The sequence below is a fragment of the Dipodomys spectabilis genome, unplaced genomic scaffold (genome assembly GCF_019054845.1).
Source record: "Dipodomys spectabilis isolate Male_0828 unplaced genomic scaffold, ASM1905484v1 ptg000507l, whole genome shotgun sequence".
Classification (NCBI taxonomy): domain Eukaryota; kingdom Metazoa; phylum Chordata; class Mammalia; order Rodentia; family Heteromyidae; genus Dipodomys; species Dipodomys spectabilis.
The window spans coordinates 1011138-1033558 of record NW_024871184.1 but is presented as its reverse complement, the minus strand read 5'-3'; positions in this window follow the sequence as shown (position 1 = coordinate 1033558).

Below are 22421 nucleotides of genomic sequence, written 5' to 3'. Positions count from 1 at the left end.
CTAGAGTAAATACTCGAGGATTACAATCTAACAAGCTCTGACAAATGGATATGACCCATGTACAAGCCTTTGGCCGTTTTTCCTTTGTACATGTTACAATAGATACTTATTCTAAATTTGTTTGGGCTTCTGTCCTTATGGGAGAAACTGTTAACCATGTAATAGAACACTTTTTGGAAGCTTTTGCCATTATTGGAGTACCTGCCAAAATAAAAACTGATAATGGACCAGCCTATAAAAGAATCAAATTTAAAAGATTTTGTGAACTTTATGATGTAGTATATATTACAGTAATAGAATATAACCCCCAAGGACAAGCCATTATTGAACGAGTTCATGGCACACTAAAACAACAAATTAAAAAATTAAAAAGGAGGAAAAGGTTGGATGAATGTATGGATATTTTGTGGTTTTCCATGCAAAATCCTAAAATAATTTTACATCAAGCTCTTTTTGTTCTCAATTTTTTAAACTTACCACAAGGAGATATTTTAACTACAGCTGAGCACCATTTTGAACAAGTTTCAGAAAATCCTTATTTAAATGCTCCCGTATGGATTAAGATTGCATTGGATGCAGAATGCCAACCAGGAACATTATTACATAAGGGGCGAGGGTATGGTTTTGTGTCTACACAGGATGGCAAACAATACTGGCTTCCAGCACTGTGGATACAGACCCTGCCCAGTGAGGACAGCCAGTATCCCGCAAGGAATCAACCACCAGTTGAGGAAGAAGAAAGCCCAGCTGCCCACCTGGGGGCAGGTTAAAAAGTTGACTGGAGAAGGACAAAACATGTTACAATGTGCTGGTAAACCTGTCACTGCTGAGAACTTGTTCTTGGCCATGTGTGCCCTGCTTACTGTAAACTCTGGCCATGCTAATGCTAATGTAAGTAATTAGGCCTTTGTTCCTAACCCTCCTTTATTGGAACCTGTTGTTTGGAGAGACATGGATATAACCATCTATACTGTTCCTGCTATTTTATCTCCTCCTTGGAATAATTTGACATTTTACAATAAGGATGATGGTAGCTTTTTAAATTTTACTTACTATATTCATTCCTTGCCTGTTTGGGGCCTCCTCCATGTTTAGTTATGAATTGGCAACATTGGGTTTTACCTGGGAAACACACTTCCGATTCTAGAACACAGCTACAGTGATTAACTACTTGGTCCATTAATAGTAGCTGGGAAAGTGTCACCTTTGATGGCGAGTTATCCTTACCTATGTGCCCTGATTTTACTTGCCTTTTGTGTGTCAAGAGTGTAGAGCAACATTTGGAAAAAAGTTCAATAATTTTATTAATTGAGGAACTTTTGAACAATTTATTAACACATGTTCAGAATGGAATATTACCAGATGTGATTTATCAAATGTTACTAGGATGCCGGATGCCATTAATGGATTGCTTACTGGAGCTCGATTGATAGCCTGGGGAGATGGAGGCATTACAGATGCTCGATGGGCTTTCATGGCTGCACCCACTGCTGATCAGGCTCATCGTTGGTAGGGCGCAGAGGCGCTATACCCCGTGATGCTACCAAATGGATTGTTTTCGGGGATGGCCAACTCTGCATCCACTTATAATTTTACTTTGTACAAATCTTATAATGTAACTGCTTGTGTACCTCTGCCTTATGTATTTTTAGTGGGAAATTTTACATTTTCTCCTACTATTTTTTTGTTTTAATTGTCGCCTGTATTCTTGCATTAATTCCTCTCTTAATTTTAATGACAGTGATAGTATTATGATTTTCCACAAAGAACTCATATTTGGCTACCTGTTAAATTAGGAAGAGAATACTCCCCAAATCCTTTGGATAGTGTTGTTATTGAATTTTTTACCAAACTACTAAAACGTACAAACCGTACAATTGGAGCCATTATAGATGTGATTTTAAGCCAAATTGCTATTACTACTGTTGCTGCAGTGTCTGGAATTGACCTACACACTTCTTTACAAACTAAACACTTTGTGAAAGAATGGCACCGGGATTCACATAAATTGTGGGTCTTACAGGCAAAAATTGATGCTCAATTACAAACACAGATTAATATTCTTAAACAGACAGGGGGATGGTTAGGAAAAAGTTATTGGCTTTAGAAAAACAGTTATTGTTAAAATATGATTGGAATTCTACTACCTTTTGCATTACTAATGTAAAATATAATAAATCTATACATGATTGAAATGGACTACAGCAGTATTTATCTGGAAAATCTACTGCTGCTCAATTAGTTGCTCAGTTACAATTTAATGTACATGATATTTTTGGTAAACAATTTGCAAATGATGATGCTTCTAATATTGCTGATACATTTATTAAACGGTTGGAAGGGTTAGATCTGAAAGGAATACTACAAAGCATTTCACATACTGCTAGTGGTATGGGAATTATGATTGTTATTATTCTGTTTGCACTTTTGCTGTTATATTTGATTTTTATGAAACCAAAGCAAGTTTCTATGATAACCCTGTGGAAAGCTTTACTTTTAAAACAAAAGAAAAAAGAAAGAAATTGTGAAGACTCAGGGTCTATGTTGACGGGGTAGAATGATGCAGGCTCCAGCCTCAGGATTATCTGAGGACTGTGTTTGGTATTAGGAAAGCTCTTGGCACGCCGGGCTAGAGAGGGAAAATGTTCTCTCTCCCTATCTCAAAACACATGTCACAGACTCCTGGGAGCTGAGGAAGTAGCTCTTCTGCTTGCTTAAGCATAGATGAACAGCTGGTCAAGCATTTTCCTGAGATTGGAGAAGTGGTTTGAGTTTGCTCCAAAATAGTTTAGATAATAATATACCAAGACATTGTCTCATAGGTCAAGTAAAAATGTATCTGTTGAAATTTTTGTGTGAATGTCTTTTAACCAAATCTTGGCAAAGATCATGCTTGCTTGTCTTTAAATACCCACTAACAATAAAGCACAGCATGCAGTGGCAATTGCTGTTTGCACTCTGCATCCCCTGTGTCCTGATGATTTTGTGATCCTTACCCAGGGACCCCAACGCACTAGACCTTGACAATAGAAGATACCAGGAATCGAAAGATTTCCCATATTCCGGGATAGCAGAATTAATATGGTGAAAATGACCATACTGCCAAAATTAATTAACACATTCAATGCTATTTCCATTAAAATTCCAGTGACCTACTTTTCTGAAATAGAGAAAATAGTCCAAAAATTCATATGGAACAACAAAAGACCTAGCATAGCCAAAATAATTTTAGGCAAAAGAAAGAATGCAGGAGAGATCATGATACAGGACTTCAAGCTATATAATAGAGCCATAATAACAAAGACAACTTGGTACTGGCACAAAGAGAGACCCAAAAATAAATGAGTCAGGTTAGAGGACCCAGAAATATAGCCGCATATGGACAGTCAGTTGATATTTGACAAAGGAGCCAAAAATATACAGTGGAAAAATCACAACCTCTTCAACTACTGTGTTGGGAAAACTGGCCACATGCAGAAAACTAAAAGTGGATACTAGCCTATCATAATGCACTAACATCAACTCAAAATGGATTAAAGACCTTAACATCAAGCCTGAAAATCTGAAACTACTGCAGGACTGGGTATGAGAGACACTTGAACTTACAGGCATAGGCATGAACTTCCAGAACAGATGCCCAGGGTCATTACAATTTTGAGAATGACTCGATGGGACTACCTTAAAATAAATAGTTTCCGCACAGATAAAAAAATAGCAACCACACTAGAAAGAAAGCCAAATAATTGAGAAAATATATTTACCAGCAATTATCTTGTACATGTAATTGTAACCCCTCTGCAATAAAAATAAAATAAAATAAATATTTACCAGCAATATATTAGAAAAGGGTCTAATAGCCATTATATATGGTGAACTTAAAAAACTAACTCTTCATATATCTAACAAACCAATCTTGAAATGGTCAAGGTTGCTAAAGAGATACTTCTCAGAAGAAGAGATAAAAAATTGCAAAGGAACACGTGAGGAAATGTTCATAATTCCTGGCTGTAAAGGAAATGCAAATAAAAACAACTCTGAGATACCACCTTACTCCATTCAGAATGGCCCACATCCTAAATTTAGACAATGACAAATGCTGGAAGGGATGCAAAGAAAGAGAAACATTACTGCATTGCTGGCAGTAATGTATATTAATACAACCACTTTGGAAAACAGTCTGGTGGTACCTCCAGCTAAATATCGACCTCTCCTATGAACTGGCCATACCACTCCTAGGCATCTACTCTGAACAATAGGAACCAGTATAGAAAGACACACACCTCAATGATTATTGCAGCACTGTTCACAATAGCCAAGATTTGGAAAGAACCCAGATGAGCTACTACTGATAAGTGGATCCAAAAATTGTGGTACCTATATACAATGAAATACTATGCAGCCTTTAGAAAGGACAAAATGATGGCATTTGCAGGGAAATGAATGGAACTAGACCAAATTATTTGAGTGAGATAAGCCAAGAACAACAAGACAAATGGCACAGGGTCTACCTGATATGTGGATGCTAAAGCCAAAATGCAAGAAGGTATGACAAAGTAAACAGGACTCGAGAAACAAAGGACAGCCACTCATTTTGTTGTATCACCATTAATGACTCCATGTTCTTGACCATGTAGATGGTAGAAATATGCATGCAATAGAGGGAAGCCAGGAGGAGGAACACAATAAGTGGGAAATGGAACAACATACAACAAAGTGGCCCATCATTTGCACTGGACATAGAAGAAAAATAACTAAGCAACCCAAACACAGTGATGGGAAGGGAGGAATGTGTGGGAAAGAGGGAAACAAGGAATAGCCGACACTAAGCAAAAGGAAAAAAATGTAAACATCATCTGAGGTGGGAAAAATAATTTGGATTGTCAAAGCTCATAGAATTAACAAACTTTAGACCATGATAACAATAATTTGCCTTGTCAAGTTTAAAAAGTGTTTGTGACTTTAACTAAGTATCACAATTCCACAATACTGTGAAATATGTGAAATATATGTAATCACCTATCTCAATTTTTCAAAACGTGTGAGAAGGGAAGGGTTATGGGGGATGAGTGACAATATTGTCAGACACCTTGTATTCATGTACTGTTTTGTAGGATGGGAACATCTTTGTAAAACTACTTAAAGAAAATAATAATAAAAACTGTTTAAAAATAAATAAACATTAGGATGACGATAAAAAAGTTCAAATATAAAATAAGAAATTAATCCAGTTGGAACGAAAATTTCTTTGGGGAGAGTAATGTAGTGTATTCTATAGCAAGTCTCACTTCAGCATTAAATTCAAAAGCTAGACCTCAAGTAAATGAAATAAACTAAGAAATTGAGTTGAAAAAAGAAAAAAAAAGAAACTCCACCCACTCTTCCTTGCCTGGACAGCTGGTGTGGGTAAAAATGCATCATGCTCCTGAATTGGAACTGAAGTGGCAAGGACCTTACTTGGTCATTCTAACTTCACTGTTGCATATTATATTAGCATGAAAACAGCATTAGATTCATCAGTCTCTAGTAAAATAGGCAGTGGACCCATATACAGAGAAGGCTACAAGATGGACTGTGCAGACACTCAGAGGGACCCTTAAGGATAAGACTTACTAAGTGTTAATTAGCAATAACTAGTGTGTTTCTATAATTTACTTGTTTATAATTAAATTTACATTTTAAGCCTGTTCATTGGGTGGAGAGATGGGATTTTTTAGGATTTGGTAAGAACGAATCAAGGATTTGATTTGACATGAAAACCAGTGGGGGATGTATAAAGCAGCAAAGCCCTAATAATCAGCATGACCCACTAATCAATGCGGCACCATGTCCTGGCCAGCAGGAGTGCATGAGTCATGCCACCAAAGGGGCCAGGGCATGCTGCTGGAGGGAGTTGGATGTCATCCTCAAATGAGCTGTTAAGAAGTTATTGAGGAATGCGCAGTTCATGAAGTGATGGATGAAAACTGTTAGGCAGGAGACCCACTAGGTCTGGGAGGGGTTCAAGCTATATATAGGCTGCATAGCCAGAGCAATGGAATTGGAGAAAATCAAGTGAAGACCTGGAAGGAAGGAAGTGGTGAGATAGCAGGAGGGAAAGACTTGGGAGAAGAGGAATTTGAGGGAGTGCAGGAGGGGAAGGACGCCAATTGGCCACCAGGCCAGAGAAGTGTAGGCCTGTAGATAGTGGAGAGGCCTAAAGAGAAGAAGGAAGTGATGGAAGGGAAAAAGGGAAATGAAGGACATGTCTATACAAAGGAGGGAGTTAGAGAAAAGGAAAAAGCCTTACCTATTGAAGTATGGAGTTTCGAGATGATAATTTGGGGGGTTGGTGGTTTGCACAGTAATTAACTATGTACAGGGCTGCCCATTGGAGGTCTGAGATTTGGTGGTTGGGGCTGGCTTGTCAATGAGTGTACAGCCCAGGACAAGAAAAAATCAGGCCCATTTCTAGCATAAATAAAATTACCCTCAATGTGCCTTATTAGATTGTCTTGTGTTTTATGTAACATAAGTATACAAGTTTATAAGTTAATAGTGTCTAAGGCCACGAATTTTGTAAAATGTTATGAGTTCATAATAGCTTTGCAAAACCCAATGGGACAATGATATCACAATGGCAATATGATGTCACAATACCAAATCATAATAATATTTTGATGTCATAATTAGTTGGTGATGCCATAATGGTGATGAGGTCACAATAGGTTTATGATGTCACAATGGATTGATGATGTCACAATGGCATGCTAGACTTCAATTTTCCATAACTTCAAATGAGAATATAAATCCAGAATGGGATTGTGATATCTACAAAGTCATGCATTGGCCTAAACGTTATGAACTCCCAACAAGTATGTAATGTCACAATGTATTACAATGTTCATGATATCTGACAGAGTGATGACATAATTTTCATGATATCAGAGTGCATTTCTAATATCACATATCATACCTGAAATTAGTAAAAAACAGATTATCAGATCAAAAAGGGCTTGTGTGTCACAAGGGCATCAGGTCAAAGTTATGAGGAAAGGACCGGTTAATGATGGCACACTAGTGATTCTGCTTCGAAGGGTTTGTAATATTACAATGGTATAACTGATCCCAATTGTTAGACCACAAGGAATATATGGGTAAACAACTGAATTTTTTTGTCACAAAGGCCATATGCTGTTTCAAAGGTGCTAAGAGATCATAATCGATTAAAACGTCACAATGTGATGGTGATGTCACAATGGCAATGTGATGATGCAATAGGTTTGTGATATCACGGTGGTCATGAGGTCACCCATGGAATAGTGATGTCATTATGAATTTGTAATATTACAATCACATGTCTGATTTCAATTGCTACTGGTTTACAATGAGGATAAGAATTCAAGGAAGGAGCTAGAAGTCCTAAAACCCATGAATATTCTAACATGTGATGTCAAAATAAGTTTGTGAAAACAGAATGGTAGAGTAATATCACAATGTCAATATGATGTCACAATATCATGTCATGATAAAGTGTTAAGGGAGTTCTGAGGAAGATGGTGGAGGAGAAGCTGGAGGCTAAACAAGCTTTCTCATAGAAAGCAGTTTTAGTGTTCAAGTGAACAATCCTAGGGTAGAGAATCACACCAAATGTGCCATCACAGTACAGAGAATGTGTCCAGAGAGGGAAAATCCAGTCAAGGAGACAGATCTGAGTACTTGCTAGTAGCCGTGGCTGCTGTGGCTGCAGCGGCAGCACTGGCGTCCATAGCCATCATCCCTACAACAGAGAGATCCCAGGACAAAGGTGCCAGACACAGCGGACAGGGGATTCTACTCAACACCAGCAAGAACTGAGAAGGAGCAGATACCTTCATCCTTCAGATTGCAGACCAGAGAGTGCCCAGGAACTAAGATTCTGTCATGAGTAGAACCCTGAAATCCTCACTCCTTCTCAGGGAGCAGAGGTGGGAATGCCAGCCCTATCCCCTACCACCACTGGAGATCTCCATCTTTGATACTGACAAAGACCCAGCTGAGCAGGTAGCTCCAACTCAGGCCTTGGAAGAAAACAAAAGAGTCATTTTGCAAGTCACAGGAACAAGAAGGGACCTGGCAGGCTCAGTTCCACCCAGGGCAAAGTCACCCCGCCAAGGCAGAGAGAGCTCTGCCCTCAGAGAAGTGACTTTCTTCACGGTGTAAACAGAGCCAGAGTCTGCCCCTCCCTACAGAAGCCTAGACAAACGATTGAAATTCAGTAAACATAAATCCTGAGAATGGCTCAAAGCTGGACTCTGTGTCTCAGAAGCTAGCCCCTCAGGGAAAAGCTACTCTTTGCTGAAAGGCCTCAAACCTACCCAGAACCTAGCCTCATCACAGCTTCTCCAAACTAGAGGAAATTGCCATTTCCCTCTTTTGGGATACTCAAAGCAGATCTCCGTCCCATTGAACTAGCCTGGGAAGAGGATCACAAAATCCTGCCTAACACAGAGCATTTTCTGCCCAAACAAACTGACTTAAGAAACCAATCAAGCCATAGGAAACCAAACACCACAAACAGACCAGAGACTCGACCAAGAGACTGGTTATGGACACAGGGGAGATACAAGTTCTTCCCATTCCCGCCCACTAAAAAAAACTCAAAAAGCCAAAGAACTCTTTTATGAATTTTTTTTTAATTTTAATTTTAAAAATGTTTTCTGATAGTATTTTCTCTCATAATTTTTATTTTTTGTGTATGTGCATGTGTGTGTTTGACCTTTTGGTCCTTTTTATTATTTTCATATTTTCTCTTTCTTTTTTGCATGACTTAATTGCTGTTCTGCTCATCCCCAGATATATACCTGTTGTCAATTATTACACCTTATCCTCCATTTTGTACATAATTAATCCAGAAATTTATTACTCAATTCACAACCTCTTAGGCTTAAATTCTTTACGAGCAGTTTTATTTCTTTATACCTACATAATTTTCTAGTAACCAATTAAAAAAACTTTTATTTTTTAGTTTTTTATCTCTCCTTTCTCTCCTCTCCTCTTCTCATCCTATTCTTTTCTTCTCTCAATATCATTTCTTTAAACTTACATAAATTGTGTTTCATTTCTTAAACTTGAATTTTTGTTTTTCCATTTTTTTTCTTTAAAATATCTCTCCTATCATTCTGCCCAAACCACTTCCCTCTCAGAGATTAGGACTTGGTTAAATTTACTTTCCTTTAATCTATCCATATCCCTCTAGTCCTATTTTTCCCCACATTTCTACCTAAAGCTAATAATTTCTGGTTTGCCAAATCCTTCTTTGCTGTTTGTAACCCATTAATCCATGGTTGTTTGACGTTGAATAGATTGTATCTGTTGAACTATATTGTATTTGAAGCCATTTTGATTGTGCGACTACAGGACTCTGGTTGATGCTTCCCTTAAAATAGTATTCTAGCACAAAATTGGTGTTACTTTCATACCAAGTTGGCAGAATAAGCTGGAAGAACACAAGAAAAATGGCAAATCCAGGTGTCTGAACTCCCACTCATGATAATCAGGTGACCGAATAGTTAATGAATAATTCAGAGGAGAGTTATCAAAAGCTCTATGAACACTGCTGGTAAACATGGTGAATGAAATAACTGAAAACTTGCAAAGGACTCAGTGTGAGTATGATAGAGAGCGAGAGGAGGCAAACAAAAATTAATACAGGAATCTTGAGAGCATTAGGGAACTACTTAAAGATTAAAACAGGAATTGCATAAGCCGGTTGAGAACAGTTAAAGAGAAATACAGGGATAACATGAGAAGGTTGAAAACAGTCATAGAGAATTACAGGAATTGTGTGAATGTGAGGAAACTTATCAAAGTGTAATACAGGAATTGAGAGAGAGGGATGAGAATAGACGAAGATCAATACAGGCACTCATGGAATCCATAAACAGACAGCTGAAACAATTCTGAGAGACCACAAAGGAATGGGAGCCCAACAGAAGGAATGGGAGTCCAAGGAAACCATAACCAAACAACTAAGTGATTTGAGAATAAACACTGAACACCAAATTAAGGAAGTAAAGTTGAAACAATATCTAAAACAAATCTCCAACAAAGAATTTGAAGCCATTAAAACCACCCAATTAGAAGGAAAAGTAATAAAAACAAAGAAGGAAGACTTGACAGTAAGTTAGACCATGCAGAATATCGAATCTCAGGGATTGAAGACAGCCTGGATATTATAGAGCAAGATCATACAATTATCCAAGACAAATTCTAGAAATACGATCTATTCAATATTTGGAAGACACCATCAGAAGGCGAATGTGAGGATACTGGGTATAGAGGAGCACCTAGAGACAGAAGTTAATGGTCTAGGAAATAAATTTAACAGAATCCTAGCAGAGAACTTCCCAAACATGCAAAAATATAGGCCTATTCAGATACAAGAAGCTATTAGAACCCCATATAGACCAGACCAGAACAGAACATCCCACTGTCACATTGTAATCTGCACAGGATCAATTCAGACCAAGGAAAGGATCCTTAAAGCTGTCAAGTCGCCTCTAAAAGGAAAAAAATTAGAATAACCTCAGATTTCTCAGCAGAGATGAATAAAGCAAGAGCCTGGCATGATGTATGCCATGCCCTAAACATAAGTAAGTACCAGCCAAGAATACTGTTCCCAGCTAAACCCTCCTTCATAACCGAAGGTCAAATAAAAACAGTCCATTGCAAAGAAAAATTGAAACAATAAATCTCCACCAAACCAGCTGTACAAAAGTTACATAAAGATGTCCTACGCATAGAAAACGAACAAGACCACAGTAAAGGGTGAGAAACTGCGTTCAAGGGAATAAAATTAGAACTCAACACCAAAAGCCACAAATGAAGTCCTGTAACACATGGAGGTTGAACAACACACTGTTGAATCACAAATGAGTCATGGAAGAAATTAGAAAGGAAATAGAAATTTTCATGATATTCAACAAAAATAAACACACAAATTACCAGCTCCTCTGGGACACAGCAAAGGCAGTACAGAGAGGCAAGTTTATAGCTGTGAGTTCCTATATCAATAAATTAGAGAGATTTGAAACCATCAATTTAATAAGACACCTGAACCTCCTTAAAAAAAGAGCAGCAAGATAAACCCCAATCCAAGAAATGGAAAGAAATAATTAAAATTAAATCAGAATTAAATGAATTAGAATCCAAAAACACCATATAAAGAATCAACAAAACAAAGAATTGGTTCTTCAAAAAATTTAACAAAATTGATAGACCCTTAGGAATTCTTACCAGACAAAGAAGACAAGACACCCAAATAACCTCAAAGATGAGAATGGAAACATCACCACAGAAACAACCAAGATTCAGAACATTATAAAGGAATACTTCTCAAACCATTATGCTAATAAGTTTGAGAACCTGGTAGAACTGGACATTTTCCTAGCTAATATCGACTTGCAGAAACTCAACCAAGATGAGATAAATCAAGTAACATGACCATATCAAGCATAGAAATAGAAAGAGCAATAAGAAACTCCCCACTTAAGAAAAGACCAGGACAAGATGGATTTTAAATGGAATATTACAAGGCCTTCAAAGTAGAGCACACACCAATACTCCAAAAACTCTTCAATGAAATTGACAGAGAAAGTTCACTACAGAATTCTTTCTATGAAGCCATCATAATCCTCATCCCAAAGCAAGGCAGGGACTCATCAAAGAAAGAGAACTATAAACCCATTTCTTTGATGAACATTGATGTAAAACACCTCAACAAAATTTTGGCCAATCGACTTCAACATTTCATCCAAAAACTCATACACAACGATCAATCAGTATTTATTTCAGTGATGAAAAGCTGGTTCAATATATGCAAATCAATTAATGTAACTTATCACATCAACAAGAGCAAGGATTAGAACCACATTGTTATCTCAATAGATGAAGAAAAAGTATTTGACAAGATCCAACACCCCTTTATAATGAAGGCTCTGGGAAAACTATGAATCCAGGGAATATTCCTCAATACAATAAAGGCTGTATATGACAAGCCTACAGCCAGCATTATACTTAATGGTGAAAAACTAAAGCCATTTCCTTTTAACTCAGGAAGGAGACAAGGATGTCCACTCTGTCCGCTTCTCTTCAATCTAGTATTAGAATGACTATCTACATCAATAAGAAAAGATGCAAATAAAAAAGGGATCCAAATAGGGAAAGATGAAGTAAAATTCTCCCTCTTTAAGATGACATGATCTTGTATTTAAAGAATCCCATGGACCACTCAGAAATTACTCATGATGATTCAAAACTTTGGCAAAGTAGCAGGGTATAAAATTAACTCTCAGAAATCAATGACTTTTCTGTATGCCAGCAATGAAAAAAGCGTGGCTGAAATTAGGAAAGCAACTCCATTCATAATACCCCACAAAAATTAAAATACCTAGGAATTAACTTAATCAAAGAAGTGAAGGATCTTTTTGATGAAAACTTTAAAAACCTGAAAAAGGAAATCGAATCAGAACTTAGAAAGTGGTAAAAAAAAAAACAAAACCAAAAAAAAAAAACAACTCTCATGCTCCTGGATTAGAAAGATCAACATCATGAAAATGGTAATACTTCCCAAGGCTATCTACAAATTCAATGTGATACCTATCAATATTCCAAACTCGTTCTTCATGGAAATAGAAGAGGCAATGCAAAAATTTATATGGAACAGTAAAAAACCCCGAATAGCAAAAACAATCCTCAACAGAAACAACAGTGCTGAAGGAATATCAATACCAAATTTCAAACTGTACTACAAAACCATAGTAATGAAAACAGTTTGGTACTTGCACAAAATCAGACCTCAGGATCAATGGAATAGAATTGAATGCCCAAAAAATGAACGCACTGACATATAGCCACCTAATCTTTGAGAAAGGAGCTAAAAAATAGCATGGAAGAAAGATAGCCTCTTTAGTAAATGGTGTTGGCAACGTTGGTTAATCACTTATAGAAAACTAAAGCTAGATCCTTATATATCACCCTTCAGCAGAATCAATTACAAATGGATCAAAGACCTCGGAGTCAAAGCAGACACCCTAAAAACTTTAGAGGACAAAATAGGAGATACTCTAGATATCCTTGGAACAGGACTAAATTTTCTTAATAGAGACCCATAAACAACAAATCAAAGAAAGGTTGGACAAATGGGATTGCATGAAATTGCAGAGCTTCTGCATGGCAAAGGACAAAGCTCACAAGATCAATAAAAAGCCCATGGATTAGGAGAAGACCTTCACTAACCATAAAAGGGACAAGGGTCTCATATCTAAAATATACTTGGAACTCAAAAAATTAAATCCCCCAACAACAAATCCTCAAAGAAACCACTGCCCAATAAATAAGTGGGCTAAAGACTTACAGAGAATTTTCTCCGAAAAGGAAAGTGGGATCGCTAGTAGACACATGAAGAAATGCTCAGCCTCCCTAGCCATAAAAGAAATGCAAATCTAAACAACACTGAAATACAACATCACTCCAGTTAGAATGGCTATAATCAAGAACTCTAATAATAACAGATCCTGGACGGGATATTGGTGAGATTGTAAACTTGTTCAACCACTTTGGAAAGTAGTATGGAGGTTCTTAAAAAGACTCTACATAGAGCTCCTTGATGACCCAGCAATCCCACTTTTGGGTATTTACCCAAGTGATCACAAACAAGAATATACTAAAGCTACCAGCATAACTATGTTCATTGCAGCATTATTTACCATAGCTAAGATATGGAACCAACCCAGATGCTCCTCAGTAGATGAATGGATCAAGAAAATCTGGTATATATACACAATGGAATTCTATGCCTCCATCAGAAAGAATGACATTGCCCCATTTGTTAGGAAATGGAAAGACTTGAAAAAAATTAAATTAAGTGAAGTAAGCCAGGCCCAAAGAAATATAGGTCCCATGGTTTCCCTTATTTGCAATAACCAATTTATGTCTGAGACAAGCTGAAACGGCCACATATGTTGATGTTAGGCGAAATGAACCCCTTGGTAAGGACTCAAATTGTTTTTCTTTTCTTTTTTCTAGTATATTTGTAAGATGATTTCTCTGTTGCTTTGCATGTTCCTACTCCACGGTATAACCCCTGTTTTCAGTATATTTGATGTTGGTATAATTTTGGGAGGGGAAGGGAAAAACAAATAGGGATATAGGGTGACCCATTGCAACAATGAAATGTACAAGACATTATGTCGAAAACCAAACTTTATAACTTTGTCGTGGGGTGGGGAGGTGCAGAGGGAGAGATGGGAATGGATGGGAAGGGAAAACAACGGAGGAGGCAACAATGATTGATAAGAAATGTACTCATTACCTTATTCATGTAATTGTAAACCCACTGTATGTATTTTTACAATAAAAAATCATGAAATAATAAAGTAAAAATCCATGTCACTTTTTTTTGTCAGTCATGGGGCTTGAACTCTGAACATTGGCATTGTCCCTCAGCTCTTCAGTTCAGGAATGCCACTATACAACTTGAGAGCCACAGTACCATTTCTAGTTTTCAAGAGTTATATTGGAGATAAGAGTCTCACAGACTTTTCTGCCCAGGCTGGCTTTGAACCACTACCCTCAGATCTCAGACTTTTGGGTAGCTAGGATTACAGGCATGAGTCAACAAAGCCCAGATCCAAGACAATTTTTAAAAAGTAAGCTTATTGAAACTTCTGCCTTTTTCCAAGAAACAATCTTACTTTTTCAGCATTAGTTTATAACTATGAGTTACTTTTAGATGTAACTGAGTTTTTCAATAGAATCAAATATAAGTTTTATTATTACTAAGTATCCCACAAATATCACTGTAATTGATTTCCCCCAAAGTCAATTATTACATACAATATTACTCACTATTATTGTTAGAGTCTATATTACATATAATGTGAAGTGAACCATTTCATATAAATTAGTAGATGCTATTTTAGCATTATAAATTCACATCTGTGATTTTAAACGAAGGAAAGAAGATTTTTCAAGTTAAAATGAAATATGAATGTGTAGTGTGTCCCAACTGAACCTAAAATTCTGAGTTCATACAGACAAACTTATTTTCTTTCAACTAAAGACTTTCCACTAAAGTAACACTATTAGAAATAGTGAGGCAAGAGGAGGAAGAATTAAAATCATGTCAAACAATGTCTCTGATATTCTGCTAACCCCTCTTCTTTGATGACCTGCCAATTCCCCGCTTCAAGTGTCCCTCTTAGAATTCTATTTGCAAAAGTTCTCAATCACTGATTCTTTTTGTACTTTCTGTTATATGAAACAAAATATAGACACAAAAAAATTGATATAAAATGCACACTTATGTTGAAGTCACCACAACTGGAAAAACAACCAACAAAGTAGAATTCCCCCAGGAACAAAAACATGTTGTGTCCAGTTTTTTTTGAAAGCACAAATAACTCAAACACATGTTAACTTGGAGTAGAGCCATAAAGATAACTGTGTCTCAAAAATAAGGTTGTGTTAATTTGTAATTAAATTCATCTAGATGAACCTAATATAGCAAATCCCTTGAATGGATAAAATTGTTTAAAACAAATGTGACTGTATAAGGAGTGAGATCTGCATATATATAAAAGAATAAAATAACAAAATCATGACACACTTTAAAAATTCAGAAATGCAAAGAATAAGTCCAATAATATCCATATTGAAAACTAATTCCTACTGATTTAACAAGAAAAAATATGCAACTATACAATCTGAGCAGTGTACGTGAGTCTACATAATTTTAAACTACTCCAAATTACACTTTGTAGAAGACTGAATGTGGGTTACCTAAAGGAAAACTTCAACATATAATATAAATGAATTAAAAATCTCATGAAAAGAGAAAAGTAGTTACTGGAAAATACTAGTTTAATAAATGGTGGTCAAAATCTTTCTAGTACTGAAAAAATTGCACACCTATTTATTTAGATCCAGAAAAAGACCCAAGTTACTCGAGCTGATTTGAAACTTTGGCAAAGTAGCAGGATACATCTGTAAAATTTCTATGGATGTTGACTCTGGCAAGGAATGTATTTCCTCTTTGCTCTGACAAATAAATATATGAAAGAACATAACTTCTACAACTAAATATCAAGACCTAACTAAACATATAACCAGAAAAGTCATCATGTAAGCTGTATTGCAACTGGAGTAAAATTGAGATACCACTTCACCCCAATTAGAATGGCTATAATCAAGAACTCTAGTAACAACAGATGCTGGACGGGATGTGGACACAAGGGAAAGTTACTGTATTGTTGGTGGGAGTGTAAACTTGTTCAACCACTTTGGAAAGCAGTATGGAGGGTCCTCAAAAGACTCCACATAGAGCTCTCTTATAACCCATCAATTCCACTTTTGGGCATTTACCCAAATGTTCCCAAACAAGACCATACTAAAACTACCAACACGACTATGTTTATTGCAGCCTTATTTACCATAGCTAAGATACGGTACCTACCCAGATGCCCCTCAGTAGATGAATGGATCAAGAGAATCTGGTATATATACACAATGGAATTTTGTGCCTCCATCAGAAAGAATGACATTGCCCCATTTGTTAGGAAATGGAAAAACTTGGAAAAAATGATAGTAAGTGAAGTAAGTCAGGTCCGAAGAAACATATGTCCTATAGTTTCCCTTATTTGCAATAACTAGTATATGTCTGAGTCAAGCAGAAAAGGTCAGATAAGTTGATGTTAGGGAAATGAATCCTAAGATATATATTCAAATGGTTTTTTATCTTTCATACGATTGTTTTTAACACATTTATAAAATGATTCCTTTGTTGCTTTGTATGTCCCTCCCCCACTGTATAACCCGGCTTTCACAGTATTTGATGTCTCTATAATTTGTGGAGGGGAAGGGAAAAAACAAATCGTTTAAATAAGGATACAGGTGGACCCATTTCAACAATGAGATGTAAAAGTCGTTACGTCGAAAATCAACTTGACAAATTTGGTGCGGGGGGATGATGGAGGTGCGGGAGGAGGATGGGAAGGGATGTGAAGGGGAAACAAAGGAGGAGGCTACAATGTTTGATAAGAAATATACTCATTATTTGTCCATGTAATTGTAACTCCTCTGTATAGTATTTTCACAATAAAAAAAGATAAATCAGTCATACTGATTCTGTATTTATTGTAAATGTTGATTTTTTTCAATAATTATTTCGTTTAGTTTGCTTTTTTAAAACATTGTGTTACATGATGTATATCTTGGTAACAAATTTTGGATGCCTCCTTAAATTTTGTTCTGAGTATAAAGTCTCACTTCAGTTCCTAACCCGTGAAATGATGTTGATTACAAAAAAAATTCTAATAGCCACTGTTTATAATACACAAAATCTCATAAGCATGACACCAAAAGCATTGGTTAACATTTGGATATTAGGGTCTCATGACTGATGAGGCCTATCTGCAGGAGTATCATTGTACCTAGATTCCTCAGCTTAAATTTAGCCACTGTTTAAAAATGTTTATATCTTTGTCACCCATCAGAGATTAAATCTGAATATAAAGCCTAAGGAAAATGATAAAGAATTTAGCTTTTCTGGATATAAAGTAACAATATGCATCATAGAGTAACTCACTGGTTTAAAGTCAACCTATTTCTCCAAAACATTCTAGGTATTTCCTTAAAATGTGTATTATTTCCTTGAAAGCAATGGGGAATGTGAGAAGAGGATTAACCAAGCATTGCCTTGAAATATACATAATTTGGATGTACCTCTACAATTCGCTATAAGCATTTCTGATAAAAATGTTTGAATAATTGATTTTCTGTTCAGATATAATATATCCTAGTTTCATATACTAAACTACATTCAGAAAATGGTATACACCGATTAACTAAAGAAAGTCCTGGAAGAAAAAATGGCATCTCTATACTATGTGATGCCCAATTCTTAGGTATTTCATTCTGCCTCCATTTAGTGAATGCGATTGTTTAAATCCTTCATAAGGTATTAATTAAAATCGATCAGTGTCCTATAATATAATTGTGTATGATTTTGTTCTAGAATGATTCAAGGAGTGCCCATTCAATCACGACAAACATCACATTCCATTGGTATTCATATGGATAGGAATGAGTTTCTTAGGATCTCCTGCCATTTGAAGGTGGCAGGATCAGGATTCAAACTGTGGGCTCCAGCTCCCACCACTTAAACCTGAGAATAGGGAACTCACCTGTGTGTCCAAGAACATCAGCAAGACCAGTGATAAGACAGGCACAAGTGTCTCTCAGCATTCCTCCTTGATACTTACAAGGCTTCTCTGAACATGACTTTTTTCATTTTTTATTGTAAAAATATTATACAGATGGGTTACAGTTAAATGAGCAAGGTAAAGAGTACATTTCCTATTGAACATTGTTGTCTCCTCCTTTGTTTTCCCCATACCATCCCTTCCCTCCCATCTCCACATCTACTCCCCCTGCCGATCTCAGTGACTTAATTTTTTATTTTTGGCTTTGTACAGGGTTTGATCTCAAGTAGTGGCAACTATGAACTTTCCCTCACATTGGGACACATTTACCAAGCCCTGAGTTCAAATCCCAGGCTAGGAAATAAAAGTGGCAGAAATTCCAAACCAGGGAGCTTTATTTTTTATTTTAGTTAAATGATTAATTATTTTTTAAATTTATTCTTTATTTTGCCAACACGGGGGTTGAACTCAGGTCATGCAACTCTGCCTCAGCTTTGATCACCCTAGGCTGGAGTACAACCTCTGGACCCAGAGCCGATCTTGGGATCCTAGGCCCAGAGGGCTTGCACGAAGGAAAAAAAAAGTAGGATACCACAAAAAGTGGTGAGCTGTAGAGGGCTGGGGGTTTACGTTTTTTACCTTTACACGGTGTCCATCCTGGGTCTGAATGACACAGCTGCAATTGGACCTGACCAGCCATTGCTGAAGGCTGTTGGACTATCAGGGAAACCATAGGTCTACCTGTCAACATAGGCTCTGGGGTCAAATCCCGTTCCTGACACCTACCAATGGCAGGAGATCACAAGAGACTCATTCCTGTACCTATTGAAAGAGTACTTCTTGATTCAGTGTAGTCTAAAATTGGATGCAATAATCCTATCATGTGGATTGATCTTAATAGTTTATTGAACATGAAAAGAATAATATTACTTCAGGGGCGGTATAATAAATGCCTAAGAGTTGGTAGGAACCTAGTAGGTTTCATTCAATCATAGACAGACAGATCTGGTGCTCCTTTCCAATATGTATTTATTTGTATACCACCATCTGCCTATCCATGTATCACTGTTTTGGCCAAAACTGGGGCTGGAGGTCAGGACTTGGGAACCACCTGACAGCTTCATTGTCTAGAGGCTGCTGTGCTCAGACTCATCCATTCATGAATTGGGCCTGGTAGGCCCTGACTTCAGATGCCAGCACTGCCAAAAATTTAATCTTGGAGTAAGAAGCCGAGTATGACACATTTTATCCTTTTCTGGGAGAGTCCTGAGTGTCAGGCATGATGGATATCATATCTACAAATCTGGATGCTGTGATAGGATGTAAGCAATGTAATAAATGGTAGCGGTGTCATCAGAGTCAATAAAATAATTGCTAAATAAACGAATAAAACCAGAAATAAAATGAATAACTACACCAAACACAATATGTACTGAATATCTGTATGGAAGTATAAATCCTATATTTAAAATGGACATAAAGAGTATGTTTTCCCAGCCTGAAGCTTGAATTCAGGCCTAGGGAACAGGCCTGACTTTCTTGTCTTCAAGCATGGTCAGATTCCCTTCTCTCACAGTGCTGCATATTTACCCAGACCTCGAGTTCAAATACCAGGCCTGGCAGAAAAAATGGCACGAATTGCAAACAAGGGGGGTAATTTTTTTTTTTAATGGCGGGTTATTGGGGATGCCATTGTCCTGCATGAGGCTGAAATCCACAGGGGGAAACTCCCGCTGCAGGAGTGGTGACCCCTGCAATGGGGTCACAGTAGTTCAGTGGCAGACAGAGTTGGAGCCACAGGCCTCCTGCCTCATGAGCTGCCACCATAACAGGCTTGGGGATGGGAAGTGGGACAGGGGGCATCCGAAAACAAAATCTGCTTCATCCATGACCTGCATGATGACGTGGACTTCCATAGTCCAGCGGATGAGCACCACCATCGATGCAGCCAGCTGTTGGCACACATCTGCACTGTCTTGGAATCCCTCATGGCGTGTAAGAGCAGATGTTCATCCTGGATGAACTGTGTCTGGAGAAAGCCCAGCGCGTATGCTGGCTCTCCCAGGAGAAGATGGAGAAAGGAGAGCTGGGGAGCTGCTGTCCCTTCTTGCAGAGGAAGGAACAGATAGAGGGCTCCAGATGCCAGCACAGGATGAGCCCCCACAACCAGAGCTGCTTCAGATGCCTCAGGCTCTAGGGTGGGCAAAATGAGGGAGGAGCTGAAAGGTTTTGAAGAATTGCAACTTCAAGACAGCTTGGAAACTGCCAAAGGAGAAATCTGGGTTCCCGACCCTGTAGATGACTCCCCTGTGGAGCACATCCTGCAGCAGATGCCCCACATCCAGAGCCACCTACAGCTAGCAGGCTTGGTCATGGAGTGCTCCCTTTCTTTCTTCTGTAGATTGATGTGGATGATGACTCTCTATGTAACATACTGATTCTCAAAAGCCACGTCAGCCACCAGAAATAGGTGGCCAGGCAGCCTTCTCCCAGGCCTCCATCTGCCGTGTGATGGGAAGGGTAAACTGAAGGTCAGGTAGGGCAGAGGCTGCCGGGAAGCGGCCCAAATTCAAGGGACATATAATAGCCCATTGGTGGCCAAGGAAGAGACCCATGTTATGCTTATCTCAAACAATAAATTGTTTTCAAAGGGAATAAAAGCCTCCAACAAAGATTTGTTCTTCCAGTCCTGGGGCTTGAACTCAGGGCCTGGCCACTGTCCCTGAGCTCTTTTTGGTTAAGGCTGGCACTCTACCAGTTGAGTGTTTACTGATAGTTCATCGAAGATAAGAGTCTCACTCACTTTCCTGTCCAAGCTGGCTTGGCACCATGATCCTCCAGATCTCAGCTTCCTGAGTAGGATGACAGGTATGAGCCCCCAGTGCCCAGCTTGTGATGCCTTTTGAAGGTATTTTGTCAAGTCTGTAAAAGGAGTCCCAAAGTCCTGGATAGAGCATGACCCAATCAAGAAGCTGGGATGGGGGAAGGTTGACCTTCTAGCCATTCTGTTCTCCAAAATTAAAGATGCCAGTTGGCGTTGTATGCATCAAACACCTAGGCCAACAGCCATCAGGCTTAGTGGGGAATAGGTAGAGAATACCCAAAGATTGCAGTGTAGAAATCTCTGAATTTGCAAGCATGTGCTGTATGTGTGTGTGTGTGTGTGTGTGTGTGTGTGTGTGTGTGTGTGTGTGTGTGTGTGTGTGTTGTGTGTGTGTGTGAACTCAGGGCCTAGGCTCTATCCTTGTGTTTTCTTGGTCAAGCCTAGTACTCTGCCACTTGAGCCACAGTCCCATTTGCTTTATGATGGTTAATTGTAGATAGGAGTCTCAAGGACTTTCCTGTCCATTGTGGCTTGGATCAAGAGCAAACACAACTCACAGGTACAATCCTTATGGTGGGCGACTCCTGCCCCCTGATGGCCAGACATGGAACATGAGAGGCCGTGCCATTGTCCTCTAGAGTTCAATTGGGGGAAGTGACCAGGGCCAAGCTGACTTTTGCTCACCATTGGTGCTGATGCCAGAGCAGGTCTGTTCCACCCTAGGCCAAGAGAGCTCCAGGAGGCCCGGCTCCCAGGGGCACAAGGAAGGGAGAGGTCAGCTCTAGGCCGAGCTAAGAGCTTTTGCCCACAGACACCCCAACTTGGCTTTCCTGATCACCATAAGACCTGTCAAAGAAGAACCCCAATAAAACAAAATTGGAGCTGTGGGTCAAAGTGATAGAGCTCTAGCATTGAACCAGTGAGATCAGGGACAGAGCCCCCAAGGTTTGAGTTCAAGACCCCCAGCTGACCCTCCCCAATAAAACACAGGTTGGCTAAAGTAAACTTGTAGTATTTGTGAAGTGTTTCTGAAGAATGGTGATACTAAAGAAAGTACCGTAATTCTAATGACAGCTGAACTTGTGACATACAGCTATGTGCTGAGTCCTTCACAGGGCGCTATTTGCTGGGTCCTTCCCACATGGTGTTTTGTGCTGAGTCCTCAAAAATGTGCTGTTTTCTGAGTCATCCCAAAGGGTGCTATCTGCTGAGTCCCTGAGAAGAGTGGGCCATGCTGGTTTTTTTAAAGGGTGCTGTGTGCTGAGTCCATTACACAACGTACTATATGCTGAGTCCTTCAAAAGGTGCGGTGTGCTAATTCACCCCAAAGGGTGCTGCTATGTGCTGAGCTTGAGAAGTGAGGAAGAGGTGAATTTTTC